Raw genomic sequence first — 27,275 nt, forward strand, 5'->3', positions numbered from 1 at the left:
ACCTACTATTTATTTAAATTACATATGAGTCTCACAATATTTTTATCAATAATTTATGAAAATTTAAATAATTATACAAAATTTTCTTATTAATATTTTATGTGTTAATTAAAATTTATTTTAAATTAGATTTTTTTTTCCCTTTTTGCTATTAAAAACAACAAGCACATAAAAATTATCAATGGGAACATAATTTTAAATTTACATGATCAAAAAAATGGAAAAAAGTCATGCAACTTCCATATTTATAAAATCCCCAAACTTAATTATTTATTTTTTAAAAAAGCGAGATAAACTAAAAAAAAAAACTTTCCCCCCCCTTAAGAGGGTTTTTTCTTTTTTTTGTTTGTTCCAAATTTAAAATGACATTTTCCTTTTTTTAAAACTTTCTCCCCAATTAATATATTAAATTTTTTCTTTTTTATTAAAATTTACTTCTTTCTCCCCTTTTAATCTTACACACACCTTTTTTTCTTCAATTAAAACAAACAATAAAATTAAATTGTGTCCCCAAAAATGTGTCACCTTGCCGGGGGGATAGATGTTTTGGGGCTCGTCCAAAACCCCAACTCCCCATTAGTATGATATTGTTGCTTTTAGCAAAGCCCCCAGGTTTTTGGGGGTTTTAAAACTTCCAAATCGAACTTCTTACAATAGGGCCAAAAACAAAGAATTAAAAGTTCTTCGGCTGGGACCCTAACCCAGCTTTTTTTTTAAAAAAATGCCCCTTTATTTTCTATTTCCTCTCAAATAGAAAATCATATACGGGATTGCTTTTTTCCATAAAAAATACTCTCTCGTCTCTAGAAATTGGGCCCTATTTCCTTTTTTTTCCTTTCCATACAAATGTCGCATATCCTTTATGATAACCTTTTCCTTCTTTTTTTCTTTTTTATTTATGGGCCCACCATCCGTACCCTTACACTTTTTCCCTTGTCTTTCTTTACCAAAAGCATTAAAACTCGGCAATCTAAAAGGGCCCAAATTTCATGGAGGAGGGGGAAAAACTTTTGAAAAAAAATAATCTTTATTGGGCACTTTAATTGGGGTCTAAAAGGGTAGTTAAATTAAATTGATCACTTCGGGGCGGGGGGTTGCGGCCGGATCCACTCCCCGGGCCCCCCCCCCAAAATTTGGTCTTTTTGGAAAAAAACGGGAAGAAGACATGGCACTTGGGGGGGATAGAATGGGGTTTTAAATTGTGTAGGGGAAAAATATAAAACGACACCTTAAAAAGGAGTGAACTAAAAAATGGTCGTTTTTGGGGTTTATTCCCCTGGGCCCCGGGTTTAAAAAAATCGCGGATCCGGGTGGGTTTTTTCCAAATTGGGCTTTGGCTTTTTTTGAAAAAATACCCTTTTATAATTTTTTTTTGGGCAATTTGGTCTTTTACAACATTTTAAATCGATATTATTTTAGTTATGTCTAACTTTGATATTATTTCAAAATTATCATTCTTCTTCCATTTTGTTATCCTTCTTGAATTTTTTTTTTTTTTTCAATATTAGATTGAATTTTATAAAATTAAATTTAATATTTAGATTTTTAAATAAAAAATTTTTTTTTAAGGGAAAACTATTAATTATGGACACTATAAATATTGATTAAAACTATTAATTTTTGTTATTTAATATAATATTAAATTTAATTTAAGAAGGGAACATAAAAATAATATTAATCAGTTTTTAAAAAATAAGAGTTATTCTATTTACCCCCCGTTCTTTGTTATAATTGTTGGATTAAATATTATGAAGTTGACTAAAAATTTGATCATATTTAAAAAAATTTTATATATAGGAGTATTTTTGTTGAAATTTTCTAGTAAATTTTGATTGTTTTCAAATTAAAAAACAAAATATCTTCTGCCCCCAAAAAAAAATGAAACTTTTTCCCTTTTTTGGGTTGTCCCATTAAAAAAAACGTTTCTTAAAAATGAAAATTTTATCTCTATTTTTCCCTTTCTCTTACTTTCTTTTCCTTTTAAATTTACAAAATAAAAACTCCCCAAAAATCTTTTTTAAAAGCAAATTTTCATATTTTTTGGGGGCAAAGGGGAGTATTAGTTTTACTTTAAAGATGCATATTTTTTTTAAATAAATTGTGTTATAAAATTTCCATTTATGATTAAAGCTACCCCTTTCCTTTCCCACGTTATTTCGAACTTTTTTTTTTTCCCCCTTTAAAAAAATAATAATAAATAATTAAAATTAGGAAAAATAAAGAAAAAAAAATAATATAGTTAAGACTCTTCTCTACATTATTCTCTCTCTTATTTTATTTTCTCTCCATATAAACTATTTATTGTTATTTCCAAAAGAAAAAGTAAAATTAAAAGACCCTTCAAAAAATAAAAAGATTTAAAAATTGATTAAAAACCAAGACGTTTTCCCTCCATTTATTACATAGTACTAACACTATAAATATTGGGTTAAAACTATTAATTTTTGCTATTTAATAATTTTATAATTAAAAAAAATTTTTTGATATTTAAAAATTAAAATTTAAAAATTTTGTAAAATTAAATGTAATATTGAAATAGAAAAAAAACAAATTCGAAGGATAAAAAAATGGAAAAAAGTTTAAATTTTTGAAAAAATAAAGTTTCTTTTAAAATTTCATTTAAATTAAAATTTAAAAAGCCCAAATTGTCCAAATCCTCAAAATAATATCAAAGGATTTTTTGAAAAAAAAAGAAAAAGGGGGACCAATTTCAAGATAAACCCCTTTTGGGATCTTTGATTTTTTTTTAAATCGGATTTACAAAAATAAACCCGTTTTGGGACCATTTTTATTTATCTAAAATCATCATCCTTTCTGACCTGCACGTTTTTCTTTTTTTAAGCATTTACTTCTAATAAATTTATAGAAATATGTTTAAACCCCGAATATAAAAAAAGAAGGGGATCTCAAACAATTAAACAAAGATCAACAAATTAAAAAATTAGTCTAATTTAAAAATGTTGATCAAATTTGACAACTTAATGTTAGAATTCATATAATAAGAACCCCGAAATCAAGAAATTTGTTAGAGCACCCCTCACCCCGGTCTTCAAAAGACGATACCACTTTTTTTTGCCCTTTAAAAGGGAAAAAAACCCCCAAATTCGGCTTTTGAAAAGGAAAAAGCCCAGGCCCCAATTTATTATTAATTTAAATAAAAATTTTTCCACAATATTAAAATGCTTAAATACCCAAATACTTTAAAAATTAAAAAATAAAAAAAAATTTACATAATTAAAATCCTAAAATTAAAAATTACACTACCGTTGGCAATTTTGCCCAAAGGGATTGATTACATCTTTTGGCCAGGGGGCTCGACGTTTCATGGTGTCTTATTTCCACCCTCTGTTCACCCCGTAGCACCCTCGACGTAGACTCGGGGTTGAGTTTTCGGCTTCATCCTCGTCGAAAAGTTACCCGCATCGGTCCTTCGGGGGTTATAATATTTTGGGAAGATAAGGTTTGGTGCTGATATTTTAACGACCAAAAAGGGGACTTCCAAGGAAATGGCCTGAAGGACACCAAAAGCTCTTTCAGCTTTTTCCCGAGTAGCTCCCCTGCCAAAAGAATCCGTCTGGGTCTTTTGGATTCGAACACTTCCGAAAGTCACCCCCCGGGTAGATAATCGCAGAAGAACCCGTGGTAGATTTCCGTTGCGGGAAGTGTTTTCGGGGGTCACCCTTAAACATCATCGAAGAGTGGTGAAGAATATAGCACGTTTAAGTCGGGTTTGGGTCCGGCAACAGAAAAAGCATGCCCAAAACCATAGGCGGTAGTCGGGACCTTAAAGGGTGGTCGGGCCGGACTTTGTGGCCGCTTGTTGCCCCCCCCAAAGGGGCAATTCTTCCCCTTAATGCGCCAATGCGCCGCATACCGGGGAAACCGTGGGTGTTTGTGAAGCAAACAACCGGCCCCTCGGTGGTGGGTGTCCGAAAAAATTTTTGGCCGAACGAAAGCCGGCCAAAACTTGAGGGATAGGGTTCCGGTTACCCTGCGAATCCGAAGAGGTCGCCGTTTGCCCAAAGGGTTTTCGGGGTGGCACAAGTAAACTTTTGCAATGCCGTGAACTTTTCCACCGGGTTCGGCCCGCCCTTCTTGAAAGTATTCAACGGGGGAAATTGGGTTTACAATACGATAAAAACGGACATCGAAAAAGGGGCCAAAGTAATCTTCCGGGTACGGTTCGGAAAAAAAGTCGGCCCATTTTTATGGGCTCCCCCCGTCAAGGGATGTAGCGACGTTTTTCTCTATTGGTTTAGGAGGAGGGGGGGATATTTGGGGGAAAAATGGGGTTTAAAGGGCCCATATTGTTCTATTTCTTGTTCTTCGCCCCGCTGCAAGAGATTAGTGAAATCCATTTTTGAATTTTTTTAGAGAGAGTTGGGGGAGAGAGGAAGATGTAGTGATTTAGTATGAAAAAATATGTGAGAGATAATTTAGAAAAATGGATAGAATGGGTTTTTTTATAAGATTTTATAAAAAAAAAAATTTCACAAAAACCAAAAAAAAAAGTCTATAAACGGCTCTATTTTTTTGGGAATCCAAAAATATTTTTTTTTTTTTTGGTATTATTTTGAATTAATTATGAAAAAAAAAACAATTTGAACGATACGTGCCAAAAAAAAGGCCACGTATGACCCAGGGGACCCCGGGTTTTAGCTAAACAGCAGGTCCGTCCGATGGACGAGCTCCGGACGGAGAAATATTTCCCACAAAAAAAGCGGGCGACAAAAAACCGGGTATTTGTTTTAACATGATTTGTTGTATTTATCAATCTAATGTTAAAATATATAATTAAATTTGTCTAAATATGCCCTTTTTAAATTAATGAGATGTTCAATAGTTTAGAGACGGTAAAATTTAATTAAATATTTGCTAATTTTAGCTTAAATCTAGTATTTTTAATATTTAGTCGAGGCTCAATACTATATTTATATAGGAAATGTTAAGATGACAAAGCTAATTTGGGTGACATCGTACTACCAATTGGCTGCTGCCATTGGATATAAAATCGATCGCTTCTAAGTCGCCATATAATGGCAGTTTCTAAATTATATAAAAAAAGAAAAAAAAATTCGAGAAAGGGTATTTTCAAACTCACGCTTCGTGGGGTTATTCACCATCTTCAATCACGTTATTTTCATTATTTTCTCTCTCGCAAATCTCTTCAGAGATATATAAAATCCATTCAACCTACAAATCCCAAAGAAACTCACCCCCACTCACCGCAGCCAACAATCTTTCAATTGCTCCTACAACCTTTCCGGCGAAATCCAATTCATTTTTGGTGTAATATGTTTTTTGAATATCAGGATTGCTTGGTTATATATTACGCATTGCTTTTCTCTCTGTACTTATAATTGCAGATCCGTGTTAAAATTGCATTTGTGAAGACGAAGTTCGGGCGCCAGCTTCCGCCAACCATTTGGCGTAGCTGAGAAAGAAGCAAGAAGTTGCTAACTAAACCATTGTGTAGATGCGAAATACGAGAACTCGGGTCACCATGATGCTAGGAATTGCGTCTGAAAAGGGGAAAAACATAGACATTATTTAGCTAGGAGTACTGCTACTTTCCTTGTTTATAACGGTGTCTGGTTCCGATTGTTCTAGTTGCATTAAAGGAACTGTTTCTTGGTTTGTTGAACTGCTTATTGCATTCCCAAATCTGCAAAGCTATTCATCAGATATTGCATTATATTCATGTAGTGTTTCTCCGTTTCTGCTTTACAAGAGGAACAACTTTGTTATGCTTAAATGTATTTTTGTTTCTGCGAGCATAGTTTGATTACCGCATTGCTTATTAATAGCTTTAAGGACATTGCTTTGTCAGTGATAATGTAAGTTTGCTTATTATGTATTATAAACCATTCCCTAAAGCACTCAAATTTCACTGTCGTATGATAATAGGTAGTTTGCTTGTCATGTTGGTTATTTCTTCTCTTACCGAGAAAGGTCTCAGACTCTATTTCATTTTAGTAATAGCTGCGTTAAAAATGCATCACCTCTCGTTATTAAACATCATCATAGTATGAAACAAATCAAAACCATCACGAACGAAGAGTTAGTTAAACCAAAAAATCATCAAACTATCCATCTATATTCAAACAAAACAAATTATCGATTAACTCATGAGGTTCATATCCATCGGAATGACGCCTGATCCTCTCAGGAGGTTCAACAGATTGACTTCTTGGTCCTCCTCTTCCTCGTGCTCTTTGGGGTGCCTTCCTTTTTTCTAACCATTGTAAAGTGAGTACTGCATTGCACGACTAAAACAATTAGACTATTGAATACGTAATCATGAAAAATTTGAAACTAAACAAGAAAACAATTATAGGCAACCACCATTATAAAGCAATTGTACATAATAAAACAAGCACTATGATAAAATAGTGGAACAAAAGCAATAACTACAATAATAATGATAAATGCAAAGGCATAGTAAAACAAACAAGATCTTCGAATATACATGATGCACTTTCAAAATGAATAAGAAAGATTGACATCCTAGCAAGCACACAAATTGTTCAACATAAGCAATTATCACTGCTCAAGCAATTCATTTCAGTTTTTGGAATTTGATTCTAAGCAACCAATTTGTATTATGTGGACAATCAACTAATCAAACGCAATGAAGCAAGTCACCATTTTTTTACCTAAGTGTAGATAAAGCAATCTATAATGTTTAATAAAGCAATCTTCACCACAGCCTCAAGCCAAGAATTAACGATAAGCTTAATCAAACTTAGTGAAGCACCAATACTATTTCTTGCTTAAGTGCGTATAAAAGCAATCCATAATGTTTAATCAAGCAATTCACCACAAGCTCATCAAGCAATTAAAAGCATAAGCTGAATCAAAAAATTGCATACAAAGGAAATACCAAATTGAAAAAATGCATACACATCAATTATCAAATCATTAGAAAGATAACCATTCATAAAATTGCATACACATAAATTAATTTCATAAAATAATTAAAATAAAAAGGTTTTATTTTAGAACAAGCATAATTAACTTCGAACAAGCAAGTAGTAAAATAATAATAAGCAAACACAAAAAAGTAGATGACAACCAAGCAAAGAATAAAACAGAACCCAAGCAAATCTCACCGAACTACACATTATTCCTGTGTAGCACAACAAGCAAGCATTATAGTACAACAAAGCATTTAACAAGGCTTAATAACACGTTGTTAATATGTATGAATCCATGGATCCGTTACTAAAAAGTGTACCGGATCTTTTTCTAACAAGCAACCAACACAATTAAAACAAGCAATTCTAATGCTCAACAAAACGTAAGAAATCACGATATGGAATGGAACAAATTGGGGAACAATAGAAACAAGATCCAATCAACATAAACAATAAGCATTGAATTTAGCGGATGTTGTGATAATCACCCAAAAAGAAAGCAATAGACGATAATCACTATGCATTAGAACCTAAGTAATCACAAAGAGCAACGAAAATCGAACCAATCGAGCCGTCAGTAGGAGTGGAGGCAAACTTCCCTTAATAAAAGCTTTCAAGTGCGGAATTGGAGAAATCGCTTAGGAGCAATCACAGGCAGAACGATGAGAAAGAAAAATCGATGATGGGGAGGTTTGGAGAGAGATGGGTCAATGGGGAGAGAGAATGAATTCAGTTTGAGTAGTGGGAGGGAGTTATTGAGGGTTTGGGAAGAGAACATGAATCAGTGCCCTAATTCACTGGGATTTTCCTTTCCCAGATCGGTTTTAATTTGGGAAAAGACATAATTATCCTTGTAAGCAACAAATTGTGAACACCCAAGCTCGACTCTATTTCACAATTCAATCTCATATCTATATAGAAATCTAAGGGATAAATGTGTTACATTGTCACTTTAATTAAGGTGTCACCATAGTGTGCCCTATTTATATATGTTCAATTAAAATTGCACATTTAAAAGTTATGAGTGAATTAAAATTTTAGATTACTCCCTCCCCCCTTATATTTTTCCCCACTTTACCCACACGTGTTTTAATAAATTTAATGGAAAGGAAAAAAGTTTGGGATTGGTCCTACTTTTAAAGTATTAGTTTTATAATAAAATGGAGTAGGAATGAGTTAGTGGAATAGAGACCCACTACCAAAAATGTAAAAGTGAAGTGTGTAAAATTAGGACGCCCAAAATAAATCCGTAAATTAGGACGGAAGACAATTTAATATATTGATTTTGAATGTGGTAGTTGGGAATGGGTTTAGTTTTGTGATATAGAGAATTGGGATATAAACTTGTAAAAATATTATATAAAAGATTAAATTTCACTTGCTCCTCCCTTAAAAATAGTTTACATTTATCGTTTTGGATGCCCTTAAAAATAGATCAATTCTATTTAAGGAATTTTTTTCTCTCTAATGAGATGAGATCACCTTTTTTTTTTTATCTATCTCTTATTTTACTAATTGTGCATTAAAAATGGTTTTCTTTAAAATGTTATCTATTTTTAAGGGATGGGGAGTATTATTTACAAAATTTCATGGCTTACTTAAATTTCTGGTTCGTCACTGGATCACTTCTAACATAATCTTCACAAGCTTTGTTCAACAATCTCTGTCGACTATAGTGGCACTTGTCGGGGGGATTACTACATTTATGAGGTGCAAATTGTCAACCACTAATTCTGCTGAAATTTCAGCCATAATTTTGTTCTTGCTGTCACGAATCGAGAGGAAAGGAAGTTATGTGAACATGGAGCTTTAAATGAAAAATTGATTTTTCAAAGACAAATTTTGTTAACGCGGCAAAGACTTGATACTCTTTGCTTGAAATAGACAAGTTGGTAAAAAAGAATGTGTTGTACTACCAAAACCAAAGAGAAACAGAAATCGACTTCATGATATACGAACGCTCAGCCCCATCACCCGAACAACAGAATATCTGGAAAAAGTGCAAGATGCACTTGATTCAACTATGCCGTGGATAGGAACGTATATTGGCAGCTTCTGCCATCTGCGCACTTGCAATGGTGGCTGATGTAATCAGTGGCTTCAGAAGGAAAAAGTATTGGCTCCGTGTAAGTACTTCACTCTCAACGCTTTCTCCTCACACTTTTAGCAGTAGCCATGAAACTGCCCGTAGATCTAACAACCTTGGGACTCACCCCTTTGATAAACTCCAAGCGTGCAGCCTTCTTCTGATGTCAACTGCTATGAATAATTTCATGACATCATTGGGAGCCATGGAGAATAATAATTGACTAAACATGGCAGCTTTAGGCATTCTAGTCGTCATATTGCTGGAAATGTATGCATTCATCTTGTTCAGTTGCGTAACTTTGAAGATGTGCTTATTCAGTTCGTGTTCCAACAAGTTGCATCAGCTTTCAACATGCTCCTCTTTCTTGTGATGTTATGTTGTATGTCGTTGATGATTCCGGAGCTAAGAGATACATAGGTTTGAAGTATAATGAAATGCCCAAAAAGATCTCAAATAGACAAGTAGAGTTGGGAAGGTTTAGTAGTGATGAGCTTGAAAATATGGTAAAAGGTTATTGGGTGATGGTTGCAACAAGCAGCCCCCAGTTTGTTCTAGCAAGGCTGCCATTTTTTCTACTTCTGGCCCCTTTGTGTTTTTTCACACTTCTAATTTTGGCACATAGTCATTTTATATTAATTCAGTTTGATCTCAATCTCTACGGGAATTTAAGGGAAGATAATTAAAAATATGATTTCCATCCCTTGATTTCAGTCATTCAGTATCTTGGAGTGGTAAGGGGAAGTATTGCTCCTCTGATGAGATGGTTCGCTGTTAGGTTCAAGATTTCTGAGATAGAAGGGAAAGATTTTGAGATGAAGTAAAGGGTTTGAAAAGACTGGACTTGGAGGCTGTAGAGTGGGAGAAAAACACTTCCTTTTCAACTTCAAAACCGCGATGCAAAAAGGGTGCTTGATGTAGTAAGATTCATTCTGAACTTTTGCATTAAAGTTCAGAGCCTCTTTTTTTAGCTGAAACTGGTTCTATTCCTCTCTGCGATTTTTTTTTGCAGTTTTCTTGTGTTTCTGCAAAAAGAATAGACCTATTTTAGTGCAAGGATCCGACTCAAGAGAAGGAGCAAGTGGATTTTAGGCAATATGTTCTTCTACTTGAAGGTGAGCCACAGCTGCCTAATAAAATCCTCGAGAACATCTGCAATGACGCAGATAAGCTGATAAAAGTAGGGCAAAAAAGCAGCCCAAGAATATGATCCAACTTCTTAACAAATCTTCAAACTTCAATGGTGTGGGACAATTCGACAGCAACCAAATTCCAAGCTTGCATGCTCAAGAACCTCCCAATTGTTGGTCTCTGCCCGTGGTGACTTTGACAGCCATTTCAATTGCTCTTACGAACATTGCATATGAGAAGGCTCTCCAATTATTGGTTTGTATTCGTGAGGGCTTACCCATTGTGAAGCTTATTGAGGAAACTCTGGACAGAAATGGAGAGTTAGAAAGCATCAGAAAAGCAGCAGATGCGGTTTGGGATGAAGTTGAACTAGACAGAAAATGGGATGGCACTGATTTGAAGAGCAAGAGTGAGGGCGCAACACACAAAAACGCTTCAAAACCTTTCTAATATTGCAGAAAAGATTGTGACAGAGTGTATGGCTCAATCGATAGATATTCTAATGCAGAACCCTCTAAACTGGCCTGTTAGAGTTATAGCTGCTAACTCAATGTACAGGATTACTCAGACGATCTTCTAGGAATGGGAGATGGCGAGGACAAAGATGATGCGAGGACCAAGATGATGACGAGGACCAAGATGATGATGAGCTTTTTGAGAGTATATCCATCACTATCTCGGATATACTAGCAGCATGCCTCACCAATCTAGTGCAAGTCATAACATTGAAGTGTCACAGAAACGGCATAAGAGAAAGGGAAGAAAGTGTGAGGCGAGCAGCAATTCTTCTTGGTGAAAGCAAGGAGATTTTGAAATTCTGCAGCAGCGTGAGCTTCCGAGTTTGGATGTGGATAAAGCTGCTAAGATTGACGTGGAGGGCATCCATGGCACTGGATATAGTATAGTCTCATTTTCATGTTGTGTATCTAATTTCACTTATATGATGTTTCTTATCATGCATGGTTATGACTCATCTGTTTTGAGATTTCACTTGCAATATAAAAATATGTTCTTATCAAAGGCTGTTATAACTTTCTATATGCTTTTGCTTCTTAACATCATATACATACTATGGAAACTATGGTGAGAACCATTGCGAACCGATGGAAACTAGCAGTTTAATATTGAGAAATATTAAATACTCCTCTACGATCCATGATTAAATGTCTCATAGTTAATTAGTTCCAATTGTAAGAACTGTTTGACTTTACGAGGAAATATGCAGATTAAGTAGTGTAGGTTCTACTTTTATATATTACTTGCACCGTCCCAACTAAGATGACATTACTTTCATCCAATAGCATAGGACTAGCAATAGCCTACAAAAATTCCTCTGTGCATCGTCGCTGATTTAAGAAAGGGTCGTGAGAAATGCATGTTATACCATTCTTTCCAAAATTTAAATGGCATTCATATTTTTCTATTATTTCCAAGGGTATTAAGTTAGCGCATATAAACATGCAAATAGTAAATCATACTATGAAAAGAAAATACTCCTCTGTCTAACAAAAAGATGTCAACTTGTAGGATGTCACGAGATTTTGGAGGTTTTGTTTTGTATGTTAGATGAGAGAGAAAATATAATTTTTATATAAACCTGCACTTTCAAAATGGCACCGTTGATAGTGTGTAAATGCAGGGTGTATCCAACGATTAGGATGAGATTCCCAACTAGAGTCAGTTGGTACAATAACCGGAACACAGTATCAAACAAATCTCCTTAACCCACTTCTTGGTTAGTATAATGGATGTAGGTCAATCCACAAGGATGGACACGTTCGTGTTTTTGGTTAGCTACCACGCTTTTGGGGTTGTGATTTTACCTAGGCAGAAATAAAGATGGTACTCTACGACTAGTAGGCGTGAAAATAACGAGCACGTGGTTGTGTTCGTGAAAATAGGGGACATGGTATCTCGAGGCATGTGAAAAGTAGACGATTAAAAGAGAAATTTAGCAACAAGACATATCTGAGTGTTGTTGAAGCTCGACAGTGCCTGGAAGGTACAGCCGAAAAGTGGAAGACAAAATCAAAGTAACTAAAAGTAAAAAGTGGTTCAAGGCTAAAGTTGATTTTGCGTTTTCTTCTTCATCAAGTATTCAGATATCATATGAACACAAACTCCATGACTAAACTCGATTCATAACTTCAAACTCAAGATCCATCAATTAAAATGTTTAACTTAAGATGAACACTAAAATTATAAATTGTCTCTTGATAACATGCAAGGTGATGATCACATAAGCATAGCAAAAATTTCATGCACGAAAACTCAGATCGAAACATACTACTCCCTCCGTTCATAGTAGTGGAGGCATTTCTTTCGCACGGAGATTAAGAAAAGTGTGTTAGTGAGTTAAGTAAATAAAGAATAACGAAAAATGAAAAAGGTAGAGAGAATAAAGTAAGAGAGTAAAGTATGTGAGAAGAAATGTGTTGCCTTTTACCAAAAAGGAAATGACTCTACTACTATGGAACGTACCAAAATGGCAAAATGACTCACTACTATGGAACGGGGGGAGTATAAAATTCGATCAACAACCACAGATCTAACTTACTCAAAGGAAATACATGCCGCACTCAAAAATGAAAAGTGATAACTAAATCTAACTTCCTAGGCGAATGAAGCAAATTCAAACCAAAGAGACATTCGAACAAATATTTCATAACTTAAACGTTGGGATCTTCACCAAGTACTTCAAAGGCAACAAAGATGAATGTTTTGCACGATCCAAGAAGAAAGCAGGTAAAGATTAAACTAAAAGCAAATAACAATTGTTTTGCCACTCCGGGCGTGATATCTTGCTATACTACTGCGACAAACGGGAACAGGTAGAACGATGATTTCTTCGCAGACTCTTGGACGTCAAGTGACCATAACTGGCGAGAACGAGAGATTGGATAATGTTGAATGATGATCTTCTAGAGACAATTCTACTAAGTGTGTATGAGAACCAAGAGCTTGCGATGAGAACCGAACCCTTTTTCTTTCTCCAAGTGGCTCTTTTTATAAGGAGGCTTGTCCTTGTTTTTAGGGAAGACTTCCTTCACGATTTGACTTTTTGCCTTGTTAATGATCATCCCAACTATCCTTCTTCTCCATCTCGAGCTTTCTCTGGCATGCATCCCGTCAGTGATTGCACCCTTCTAGCGCTTTTTCACTTCGTACCTCGAATCGTCTCCTATTTGGGTTGGGTCCTTTAATCTGCACACTTAAGCAACTGCTTGGAGATAATACATGCATTTCACGATATCTGATCAGTAACCAAGGCTTAGAATACACTTATCAAACGCTCACACTTACCACATGCTTGTCCTCAAGTGTGAAGACAAACATAAAGAAATAAGTCGATTTACCTGTTACTCCCCCACCGACTCTACCTAACTAGACTTAAGACTCGACGCAAAAAAAAAACAAACAACGACACAAATACATAACACAAATAAATAAGTTAAACACATAGAACAGGATAAATTTTCAACCATCCCTCCCCTTGAGATCAGGTGCAATCCGGCCTTAGGCAGCCTTGAACTTCCCCTGACCCCTTGAAAATATCATGTTTGAAATCAGTTCGTTGCCTCTTCTTGAGAAGCTTGTATTGAAAGGTGGTTTTTTCAAGACAGACAAGTGGGAAACAATTGAAGGCCAATTCCTAAACCTCAAGTTTCTAAAATTGGAGGATAATAATCTAAAAGATTGGATTGTGTCTGATAGTTCCCACTTTCCACTTCTCCAGAAGCTTCATCTATTTTCTTTACTTCAACTAGGAGAATCCATCAGAAGTTGGAGAAATAGCAACGCTCAAAGCGATTGTTATGGAACATTGCAGTGAATCAGCAGTGGCGTCAGCTAAAATGACAGTAGGTGAACAAGTGGAATTTTATGGAGACCAACTAGACCTTCGTGTTCTAGCTGTTATTTGGACTGCAGAAGAAGCACAAGCACTAAAGTAGAAGAGCTTAGCAAATGCCAACTTTGAAGTTCAAGTGGTTGGTGTTCGCATAATTGAATAGTAGGCCCTCTTCTCATTTCAACTCATGTACAAGAGTACTGTACTAGAGTTTCTATTTTGTAACATTGCTTGATACGAGCATATCTACAGAAATATCCTCAAATATCTTACTCCTCCATCCGGCTAAGATGACACATTGCTTAGCACGGGATTTTAGGAGTTATTGGTGAAATTATTTAATGGAGAGAGAGAAGGTGAATGTAGTATTAAAGTAGAGAGATAAAGATACATGAATATTTTAATAGAGTGAGAAAAAGTGGTTGAGTGTATTAATTAGAGAGAAAGTTACCAAAAAAGGAAATGTGTCATCTTAGTTGGGACAAACTAAAAAGGAAAAGCGTGTCATCTTAAAGCGAGACGGAGGAAGTATTATTTATTTAGTATTGAATTATCACATCTTTTCCTAGTTTATTGATTCACCGTATCTTTTGGTTAGAATATTATTATATTTGATTTACTATTGGTAGTATCTTTTACTTTTACTCCATCCGTCCTAAATAATTCATCTCGTTTTCCATTTCAATTGTCCATATAATTTGTCTCATTTCACTTTTTACCATTTTTGATAACCCCATATTCCACTAACTCATTTATACTAACACTTTATTATAAAATTATTATACTATAAGACAAGCTGCAAGTGTTTTCCATGACCATCTTTCTCTTTCATTTGCTTCCTTGTTTTTAGTCATATACATGTAACATTCACCTCATTGATTTTTTGATGGCGAAGATAAGAAAAAGTGCAACTCGATCGTGTAGTCATGTGTTATAACCAGTTTCTCTCTGCTGCAAATCTCTGTAAGAAGATGATGAGGATGTCTACCAAAGATTCCACAAGGAATTGCAACTAAGTTACTTTATCTACAGCCAAGAAATTACCATGGGGATGGGGGGCCTTTTCAGAATTTTGAGGGGCAATATTGAGGTAGTAAATTATATGGTTCGACTAAAAATGATCTCGTTCCTTTTGACAAAACGTTGCGCAGTTGTTCTGGATAATTTTGTCATGTGAACAAATGCATCCCCACATCTAGTTCAGTTTAAGGAATTTTCAGATAAAAGTTGAAAACTAAAATTTGATGCGTTTTATTTAAAATTTTAGAACTACAACTCTTCTTTATATATTTGGAGCAATTTTCCCCTTTTAACTAGTTTTTCAAATTTATTATTTTTACTTACATATTGGGCCTCTATAATGATTGGAGAGCCCAGCTTGATCTCGTTGATTTTCGTGTAAATGGGCTGTAATTTACCATTTATATTGTTTTGAACCTAAAATGGGCACTAGTCTCGGCCCATGTCTTACAATAGAATTGATTGAGCAATTAAGCATCGAACTATTAATTATTCCCTTCATCGCCTTTTAATCCATGAGTCAAACTCTTTTTTCACTAATTATGGGGGGAGTATATTACTCATTTTTTTTTACCTTTAACTAATGTATGAACAAATAATTAAAACAATGGTAGGATGAAATTTTGAACTATTTTTCTGGATACCTAAAAAGGAATATCTAATTCAATAACAAAATTCATGCACAAAATAGTACTATGATTATTTTCAAACTGATTGGACAAAGTCTTCCCATGGGCTTTCAATAATTGAATTAGGAAAGTACAAAGACATCACAAAAAATTTCATTTGTATTATGACAATTGGAGTGATGTGTTGAGATTTCATAATTGGGGTTGTTTGTGATTTAAAAAATACGAAAATCAAAATAATCGATAATAGTTTGATTTTGGTTAAGGGGGGTTTGGGAGTTTTGGTTTATAAATAAAAAAAATTTTCTTAAAAATGCTTTCTTTTAAATTGGGGGGCCCATCCTCTCAAACCCTTGGTTCTTTTGTTCTTTATCTCTTTTTTGGGGGTTGTTCCCACGTTATTTTTTAACACTCAAAAAAAAAAATTATATTCGCCCTTTAAATTTTTAATCCGTCCTATAATTAAAAAAAAGTCTACTTTTTGGGCCCAACTTTTTTTCAAAATACAAAAAAGTGACCCTACTGATATCATACATAAAAAAAAATATTAAAGTAATTATGTTTCTTCTCATAAATTAAATGAACGTAGAACTTCAAATTGAAACATAGTATCTGAAAGAGGTATACAACCACTGCATCGTATTTTATTGATTTCACTTCTGCTGCATCTTTATCTCATCATATTTTATTAATATCATTAATGCAGCTTCTTTAATTATCTGCTATAACATGTTTCAATCCTCATCTGTGTTTTCATATTTCCAGATTGGTTGACTTCCAAATAGTATCTCATTCTTTTCATCCAAAATCGAGCTAAGCATAAGCATGGCGGCCTATGGAGCTCTGGTTTCTCTCATGTATATCATAGATACCCTTGAGAAACATCCTTCCCCTCCCATTTCTATCGACAAAAAACAAGTTCAATCTCTCACTCAAAGTGTCATCTTCTTGCAAGAATTTCTTGATGGTTATACTTCCCCTATTGTTGCTGATGGCCGGGAAGCCGATCCATTGGAGCGCCGCATTGCTGATGCAGTTTGCAGCTGAGGATGTTATCGAGTCTCAAATTATGGTTCAAATTGACAAGCGATCCACAATAGTTGAAGATCCTGACTTCTATCAAGATCTGCAGAAAGTGATAGAAGAATTGGATCTGATCAAGGAAGATGTGTCGAAGATAGCAATTGGAGCTCAGCCGCACCAAAAGCCGACATCTTCTTCTACCATTGTGAAGGAAAACGTGATGGTGGGCTTTGAAAAAGTGTGTCTTGAAGTTTTGGACAAGCTAACTGGAGATCAACTCAATCGCCTAATCATCCCCATCGTAGGGATGGGTGGCATTGGTAAGACCACTCTCGCTAGAAATCTGTTTAATAATGCACTTGTTAAGGAATATTTTGATATTCGTGCTTGGACTACGATTTCTCAAACTTATAATGTTAGAGAAACTCTTAGAGAAGTTCTTTTCCAAGCAAGTGGGGATTCGCGTAATGATCTGAGTGAGAATGAATTGGGAGAAAAATTATACAAGTTCTTATATGGCAGGAGATATCTTATAATAATGGATGATATGTGGAGTGTCGAGGTGTGGGACAAGATAAAAGTTTTCTTTCCGGATAACAAAAACGGGAGTCGCATAATCGTAACAACTAGGTTGTCAAACTTGAGTTCACAATTGAATGAGTCTTACAGAGTTGGTATGCCATTTCTAGATGAGACTAGTAGTTGGGGATTGTTTTGTAAGATTGTGTTTGGGAAAGAAAATTGTCCTCTTGAGTTAGAGAATATTGGAAAGAATATTGTAGCAAATTGTAAAGGGCTTCCTTTGTCAATAGCTACTATAGGAGGTCTTTTGACAAAATCTGAGGGTGAAAGTGAATATTGGGAGCGTATAGAGCAAAATTTAAATTCAGTTGTTATCAATAGTAATGAAGAATTTTGCTTGAAAATATTGAGGATGAGCTATATCTACCTTCCAAACTATTTGAAGCCATGTTTTTTATATATGGGTGTTTTTGAGGAAGATTGTAGTATACGCGTGTCAACGCTTGAGAAATTATGGATTTCTGAAGGATTTTTAAAACCAAGGGGTGGGAAATGTTTGGAAACAATTGCCCACGATTGCTTAAAGGAGTTGGTTGATCGAAATCTCATTTTAGTCAATGAGTTGGGGTCTCTTGGGAATGTTAAGTATTGTAAGATTCATGATTTATTGAGAGATTTGTGTTTGAAAGAAGGGGAAAAGGAAAGGTTTTATCAGGTCATAGGAAGATATGATCCTCTATGCATGAATGGAGAACGCCGTGTCGTACTTAAAACTATAAGGTCGTTAAAAGTATTGGGATCTTTGTCACGTACTCGTTCCATAATATGTGATTATGACGACTATAATCATGAATATGAGAGTGATAATGCCGGCGATGAAGGGGGGAGGGATTATGACGATGATGAAAGGGAAAGTGTCTATGGAGATGAGAGTGGCGATGATGATGATAAAGAGGGGAAAGATTATGACGATGATGAAGAGGAGAGTGACTATGAAGATGAAGAGGAGAGTGATAGTGAAGAAGTTCGACTACCTCACAATCTTAGATTGTTGAGGACATTCAAAGCGTTTGGTGAAGAAGCTGGGAGTAGTTGTTTTTTCCTAGATAATGTGTTTGAATCAGTTAATTCACGGTACATTTCTGTTAATGTTACTCGTCGGTCCAAGTTCCCTTCCTCGATTGATTTGCTTTGGAATCTACATACATTGATTATTAATTGTTCGCGGGATATTAAAGTACCAGTTGAGATTTGGACATTGCATCAACTTCGGCATCTTGTGTTTCTCGGGATTCTCCCAGATCCTCCTAGCGGCGACAATGACATTGTTATCTTGGAGAATCTACAAACACTCAAAGATGTGCGGGCTCTGTGTTTGAATGAGGAGGTAGTTAAAAGAATTCCCAATGTGAAGAAATTGTCTCTACGCTATCATGAACAAATGGAGGAAGAAAAGCGTATCAGTCATATTCATTGTTTGCGTAAATTGGAGAATTTATATTGCTACACCAACCATGAAGGTCAGGGAATGTTGGCAGTGGATTAGGTTCACACACTCCCTCAAGAAGTTGTCAGTTGAGATCTCTTCTCATCAGGAGGTTGACAGTATCATGTCTGAAATCGGTCTGTTGCCCCTTCTTCAGAAGCTTGTATTGAAAGGTGGTTTTTTCAAGACAGGCAAGTGGGAAACTATTGAAGGCCAATTCCCAAGTCTCAAGTTTCTACAATTGGAGGGTAGTAATCTAAAAGAATGGATTGTGTCTGACAATTCCCACTTTCCACTTCTCCAGAAGCTTCATCTATATTTTTTACGTGACCTGGAGGAGGTTCCATTAGAAGTTGGAGAAATAACAACGCTCAAATCGATTTTTATGGTACATTGCAGTGAATCAGCAGTGGTGTCGGCTAAAAAGATAATAGACGAACAAGAGGAGTTATATGGAGACCAACTAGACCTTCATGTTGTAGCTGCTATTTGGATTGAAGAAGAAGGACTAAGGTTGAAGAGCTTTGCAAATGCCAACTTTGAAGTTCAAGTTGCAGGTATGCAAAGTCTTGGGTATTTGTAGAATTGAAGAGTGCTCTTGGCGTTCACTTCCTCTTCTCATTCCAACTCATCATGTACAAGCTGTAGTTTCTATTTGTAACATTGCTTGAATACTATTGTTACTTTTATACTACTGCTTCCTTGTTTTTAGTCATATATGATGTACTATCTCTGTCCCTGAAAATTTGATACATATTACCATTTCGGTCCGTCCCTGAAAATTTGATACAATTCATTTTTACCATTTTTGGTAGTGGACCTCATATTCCACTAACTCATTCCTACTCACATTTTATTATAAAACTAATACTTTAAAAGTAGGACCCACATCCCACCAACTTTTTCAACTCACTTTCCATTGCATTTGGTAAAACCTATGTCGGGTCAAAGTGTAGCAACTTTTGGGGGACGGAGGTAGTAACATTTACCTCATTGATTTTGATGGCTAAGATAAGAAAAAGTGTAGTCATGTGTTAAAACCAGTTTCTCTCTGCTAACAAAATCTGTAAGAAGACGATGAGGATGCCTACAAAAGATTTCACTAGGAATAATGTTAGGATGTTATTTCATGTGTTTGCCAATTGCCACTGACTTACTATATCTACAGCCAAGAAATTACCCACATCTGGTTCACTTAGGGAATTTCATATCAGATAAAAGTAGAAAATTAAAATTTGATTTATTATATTCAAATTTCAAAACTACAACTCTTCTTTATATATTTGGATCAATTTTCCCCTTCTAACTAGTTTTTCAAAATTATTATTTTTACTTATATATTGGGCCTCTATAATGATAGGAGAGCCCAGCTTGATCTCGCTGATATTCGTATAAATGGGCTGTAATTTGCCATTTATAAACCCTAAAATGGGTACTAGCCTCGGCCCATGTATTAGAATTGAATTGATTGGCACCATTATTTTTTAGTACTACTCCCTCCGTTCCATAGTAATAGAGGCAATTCATTTTGCGCACTTATTTTGAAAAAATAATTATAAATAGTTAAAGTAGAGAAACTAAAGTATGAGAGATAATATTGTAGATAAGACTCTTCTCTACATTATTCTCTCTCTACACTCTCTCCACTTTCACTATTTAATGGAGTATTATTTTTTCAAAACGAGTACAGAAAAAATGAAATTCTTCTATTACTATAGAATGGAGGGAGTACTATTTTTTATAACAAACTCCACATTTCATTAACTTATCGCATTCAAATTTTATTACTATAAAACTAATATATAAAAATATGATTCATAATCCATTAATTTTTTCAATATATCCAAAGTGAGTCAAACTCATTTTTTTTTATTGATCATGGACAAAGGGAGTATTGATTAGTCATTTCTTTTACCTTTAATTATTCTACGAAAATATAATTAAAACAATGGTAGGATGAGAAGTTTGATATCATTTTCTCATGGATACCTAAAGAGAAATATCTATTCAATAACAAATTCATCACAAAATATTAGTAATTTAGTATGATTATTATTCAAACTGATTGGACAAAGTCTTCCCATGGGCTTTCAATAATTGCATTAGGTACAAGTAGCAAGACAACTACAAAAAATTTCATTTGTATTATGACATTTGAGATTGATGTATGTTGAGATTTCATAATTGAGGTTGTTTATGAATCTGACAAATACGAAAATCAAAATGATCTATAATAGTTTGATTTTGGGGTCGGAGTTCGGCCTACCTTAGCGGGATCATGAGAATAGGAAAATTCTATTAAATCAGACCTAAGAGCTGGTGACGATTCTATAGTGCGACAACTCCTCCTCAATCTTTAGAGTTGGAGTTTACATCCGTTCTTCTCCGTCACTATTTCTAGCGACAATTGTTCTACAACATCGCGTCTATCATGTAACACGGACAAAAACTTTTTTTACTATATCTGACCCCATAAATTCCATTTTCTAAATCTCTCTTTACTCAATTAAAAAATGTCATACTTTTTGTTCTAACATTCAAAATGCAAAAAATTGACCCTATTGATATCATACATAAAAAGGAATATTAAAGTCATCGTGTTTCTTCTCATAGATTAAATGAACGGTAGAAAATATATTGCTACTAGATTTGGGGCTCAAGTTGTGTAGCGGTTTCCATCGAGTGAATATAATCAATTTTTAGTAATCTCGAAAAGACCAAAGCATTCTATTAGCATATTGTAAGAAACTTTCCAAAATTATCCCAAACATGAATCATTTGATATATCACTACCTACACTTTTATCGCCATACCCATCTAAGTAATGGTGTGGCATCCATTCACTTGCCTCATTCTTTGTGGTAATTATGGTTTTGATGGTCAATTTTAATGGAATTTACAATTCGTGTATCATGGAATATATATTACAGTACTCTTCCCGTTCTTTTGTAGTTGAGTTGTATTCCCTCTGTCTCAAAATAAGTGAGTCATTTCATGTTTTAGCAAAAATCTTCTTTTTTACTTCATTCTCGACCTACTTTATTCTCTCTTCACTCCTCTACTTTTCTCTCTCATAATTTATTCTCTCCACTTTAAATTATTTAAATATCAATTCATTAAATCTCATGCCCAAAAGAAGTGCTTCGTTTATATTGGGACGGAGGAAGTATTTTCTTTTATCGTCCCACTATAGCTGAGTCATTTCCTATTTTGGCAGAAAGCACCAACATTTCTTGTCTCGTAGTACTTTTCTTACTCTTATTTTATTCTCTCTACCTTCTTCTTTTCATACTTTATTCTCCATTCACTTAAATTTGGTGTCGAAATGAAACGCTTCTATTATATAAGGACGGAGGGAGTAGCATGTAAAAGAAATTAGATTAGTGGAATAATTTCTTTATCAAGTTTCGATTCGATTTTATCTAGTTATATTGCACTATGAGAGGATATATTTCTACCTGATCTAGACTTAAGAATTAAGATATTGACCCACAAAATTTGCTTATATATTATTCACCGAGAATCGCATGTGAGATACTTTAATCAACTTTTTTGAATGTTTCGCATTATTTAGAAAACTCAATAGTTGTAGCCACACCAATTTATAATTTAAATGGGTCTGTTCGAATTAAAATATGTTCCACAAAACTGAGTTCAAACCATAAACTGATCATAAATATGTATTTATAAGATTAATTAATGTTACGGCTATAGCTATGAGTGATTTCAATTTAGATCCCAATTAATTGGATAATATGAAAGCCACGGCCAAGGTTGTTATAACCAGTCATCGATTAACAAAAGAGGTCATTTGTCATTTGTATATATTAGTTCATTATTCGTTAAACTCAACAATTTCAAAAACACTATATACTAGCAGTACTATTCGCTTTAATATTTTGTGTTTATTACTACCATGCAAAAATATTGACCTTTATAGTCTCTTCTTCCGCATCTTGAGACTTGAATTCAATCCCACCAATTATCGGCTACTCTCGGTGATGTGAATCCGGGAAGTGCCAAACCAATAGAACAAACAAAGGCATCCAATGAACCACACTGGAGCTGGGGTCCGTTTCAAACATCAATATACCTATCAAGATGGTGTCCAAATTCTCTTCTAAGACGATCATTGTCTTCGTCATCAAAAGAGCTTCGAGTGAGTACCTTACACGCCTCAATCGGAGCCCGGATGAGGAAGTTATGGTCGTTTGACGAAAGTTGCGCAGAGCTGCCAAAAATGCCCGGCCACAGAGAAAACGCCCGGGCAAGGCCCCAAAACGCCCGGGCCAGGCGTTTTGCCCGAAAATGTCGTTTTTTGAAGCTTTAGAAGACAATTTTCCCTATTACTTTTGTTTTAGTATAAATACTCTTTTTAGGGTTTTCATTCTCAGCTTTTGAATATTTGTAAGAGACAATTTCTCCATATTTGAGAGCTCACCTTCTTCATCTTTTGAAGACTTATCAAATTCCTTCGGGTTGCATTCGATCTTTTGCCGGGCTAAGGTTGATTGTAAAGGTATGCTTGCTAGTTCTTGTGTTGCTAGTTTGTGGAGCCATTAGGTGTTTGTATGTGAAAGTACCTTTGGGATTTCTTTCCTATTCTTCACCTAAATCATAACACTAATCCATCCTCTATCCATTTATCCATTTTTCTTGTTCCATTTCATGGTTTATCTTGTTTATTTGTTGGGTTTATTTACAAGAACAAGTCCGGGGCAAATTCATGAGTCTTCAATTTAGAGGATTCACATTATTTGGTATAAAGAGCCATTGGTTCTTGTTCTTGTATGAAAAAAAAAAAAAAAAAAAAAAAAAAAAAAAAAAAAAAAAAAAAAAAAAAAAAGAATGAATAAAAAAAAGAGTGAAATTGTTAGAAAATTGCCAAAAAAAAAAAAGAGATATCTCCAAATCTATTCATGGGCTTTAGCTATAAATTGATATATGTATTCTTGGGTATGTCAATTTGATTTTCGAAAAGTTGTAGGCCGAAATTACATCAATTGTTGGGTATATTGTTGTTGGGTGAAATTGTGCACACAAAGTGTTTGTTAATTTGTCCCATTGGCTTAGCTCCCTACTTTCACTAATCTTGTGGCTTCTTGGACTAGTTTTCACTTGCCTAGTTGTGTATCTTGTTTGTGCTATTTGTGCAACCCTTGGGATTACATCATCGAGAGCAAGTGAGGGAGAGTATCTAGCCACTAAATCTCTAAACCTTCCGAGAGACATTGGGTGTGAGTTTGGGGAATTGGGGACATACTTTTTGGGTTGGGAAGTGAGCTCCTCACTAAAGTCTTCATTCTTGGGTGTGTGCGTTGTTTGTGTTATTAACAAAAGGGATGTGTCCCTAGTCCTCTTTATCTTCTTTGTAGGTACCGAAAATGCCACCACGTACGAGGATCTCTAAGCACAATTCGCCTAGAAGGGAGGATGGGGACAACATCGCGTCCACATCCGACGACACCCTCAAAGAGATGTTTTCCTCAATCATGAAGGAGATGCGCGATGCGCGGGGAATCATGAATTCTATGCAAGAGGGATTTACGGCATACCATGAGAATATATCCCTCATAAGAGATCGAGTTAGGCATAACCATTCCATAGCACCTAGTGACCGAGAGAGACATGATAGGAGTGACTACAAGTCAAGGTATCACGATGATGGACTTGATAGAGGGAGTAGAAGGGAGCGAGTACCAAAGTTCCATGGAGAGTCTCACTCTCGAAGGATGAGGGATCATGGTCATTATAAAGTGCATGAGTGGTTAATGGAGGATGAAGTCTCAAGTAAATCAAGGGAGAGCTCAAGCCCTCGAAATTATGGTGATGACATAAGCCGAAGAAGCATCCCACCAAAGAAGGTGGACCGATCTCATCCTAGCTATCACACGAAAGCTTCGTCGTGGTTGTCATCCAATTTCCCTCATTCAAAAAGCTTGATTCAACGTGAGTGTGACAATGTTAACTACATTGTTAAAGAGCGTATAAAGCACATGATGGATTTTGTTGCCAATGATGATGAAGAGAAATGTGAGGATGAAAAAGAGTCCATGGCCTTACATGAGGAAGATGCACGCCCAACTTTCAATGATGGTGTGTCTAGCATGGTGGAAGCCGAGGATGAGTGTGAGCCATTAAAAGCCCTTCAAGTATTGAGCATTGAAGCGAAGCCAAATGAGATTGCTAAAGTAAATGAGTACTTGAGGAATGAGCAAGAGAGAGAAGAAAATATAGAGTGTGAGAAAAGGCTAAAAAGTGAGATGCAAAAGCCAAGAGAGAGTGGTGGGGGTGAGTGTGAATCAAAGCTTTTAAGAGAGAAAAACCACAAGCATGTGAGAAAAAAAGGTTGCTTGTTAGATTCTAAGATCACCCATGGGAGGGCTCTAAATCACCCTATCATTTTTGCCCTTGGTGAGAAGAGCGACACTTATTTCACTAACTTTTTCGATTTGTCTTTCATCTTTAATGACTTTGTGATGCAGAAATTGAAAGGTTTGGAATGTGAACCTCGAGTCGTGGATGCACCGAGTAACTTCTTACCGGTGATGAACTCATGGACGCAAGGTCAAGTTGAATCACCTCTTTCCCAAGGTTCAAGTATTCTCACCTTAACTTGTGATAATGATTTAATGAAACAAGTGAATGTGATTTGTTTTCAAATGCCCATTTGTATTGATACTCTTATCACTTGTGGTTTGTTTGATATGTGGCATGAAAATCTAGAATCATTACTTGCTAAGTTTAGTCTTACAAGCTATGGGGATCCTTTCTTGTGTATCCCTAGCCCTTCTAAAAATGTCAATTCTTTTATGAAGACAATGTTAGGTATGTGGATTGGTAGAGTGGATGGATTTGGGACCAAGAGATACAAAGTGTTTGACGCATGTGTGTCTTTGCATGATAAGTTCTTTTATTGCTTAAAAATCAAACTTTTCCATGGAGTTGGCATGTTTTATGGATCATTTATCAAAGGTCTTACAACAAATGAGTTTGTTTTGGATTACCTTATAAAAGGATTGTTAGAGTTGTGTGTCTCCATACCATGTGCTTATACTTTGGACTTGTTAGAGTATGGAAAATATCTTGATGACACGCACAAATGTGTTAGGAGAAAACTTGTTGATAGTACCATTACTTGTGATATAGAGTTTACATGTGCATTATGGTTAGGGTGTAGATCTTATGCTCCTTACTTGATGCAAGTTTCATTGTTTGATCATAGCCTCCTAATCCCTAGTGGCCGAATTTTTCCAATATTGTTATTACTTTATGATCACAATGATGGTATGATTGATGAGACCATATATGCATTAGATATACTCCACATGGAGATTTTCAATCTTGGCTATATAGCTCTCTACACCCTTGGTAAGCCAAGTACATCTTCTAGACCTATGATACTTGATTTGGACTTACTTGGTCTTGTAGGTATGCTTAATACGGATTTGAGGACAAATCCTTCAAAAGAAGGAGGGAATGATGTGAATCCGGGTGTCCGAAAGATGAATCTAAGAACCGGATTTGAGGACAAATCCTTTCAAAAAGAAGGAGAGGATGATGTGAATCCAGGAAGTGCCAAACCAATAGAACAAACAAAGGCATCCAATGAACCACACTGGAGCTGGGGTCCGTTTCAAACATCAATATACCTATCAAGATGGTGTCCAAATTCTCTTCTAAGACAATCATTGTCTTCGTCATCAAAAGAGCTTCGAGTGAGTACCTTACACGCCTCAATCGGAGCCCGGATGAGGAAGTTATGGTCGTTTGACGAAAGTTGCGCAGAGCTGCCAAAAATGCCCGGCCACAGAGAAAACGCCCGGGCAAGGCCCCAAAACGCCCGGGCCAGGCGTTTTGCCCGAAAATGTCGTTTTTTGAAGCTTTAGAAGACTATTTTCCCTATTACTTTTGTTTTAGTATAAATACTCTTTTTAGGGTTTTCATTCTCAGCTTTTGAATATTTGTAAGAGACAATTTCTCCATATTTGAGAGCTCACCTTCTTCATCTTTTGAAGACTTATCAAATTCCTTCGGGTTGCATTCGATCTTTTGCCGGGCTAAGGTTGATTGTAAAGGTATGCTTGCTAGTTCTTGTGTTGCTAGTTTGTGGAGCCATTAGGTGTTTGTATGTGAAAGTACCTTTGGGATTTCTTTCCTATTCTTCACCTAAATCATAACACTAATCCATCCTCTATCCATTTATCCATTTTTCTTGTTCCATTTCATGGTTTATCTTGTTTATTTGTCGGGTTTATTTACTAGAACAAGTCCGGGGCAAATTCATGAGTCTTCAATTTAGAGGATTCACATTACTCGGCCAAGCCAATTTCTTCCACCATGCAAAAGGCACTAAACTAAAAAATGGCACTAAAGCATATGGCTAATTAGCTGTCCAGCAATAATGTTAAAAGCTGAGAAAGCTTCCCACATAACGTTATCTGCAGCATATTTTACTAATTGAGAAGAATAAAATAGTACATGTAAACAACCACTGCATCATATTTTATTAATTTCATCCTTTCTGCTATAACATGTTTCACTCCTCAACTATGGATTCATATTTTTGTCTTCCAAATATCATCTCATTTTCATTCAAATTGAGCTAAGC

At 35.3% G+C, this 27,275-nt stretch overlaps 1 pseudogene; it reads left to right on the plus strand.

Annotated features, from left to right (window-relative positions):
• The first annotated feature begins 16,427 nt into the window (after positions 1 to 16,427).
• LOC125193826 lies at positions 16,428 to 19,387 on the plus strand (annotated as a pseudogene).
• The last annotated feature ends 7,888 nt before the right edge of the window (positions 19,388 to 27,275 follow it).

The sequence above is a fragment of the Salvia hispanica genome, chromosome 6, assembly GCF_023119035.1.
Source record: "Salvia hispanica cultivar TCC Black 2014 chromosome 6, UniMelb_Shisp_WGS_1.0, whole genome shotgun sequence".
NCBI classification, from domain to species: Eukaryota; Viridiplantae; Streptophyta; class Magnoliopsida; order Lamiales; family Lamiaceae; genus Salvia; species Salvia hispanica.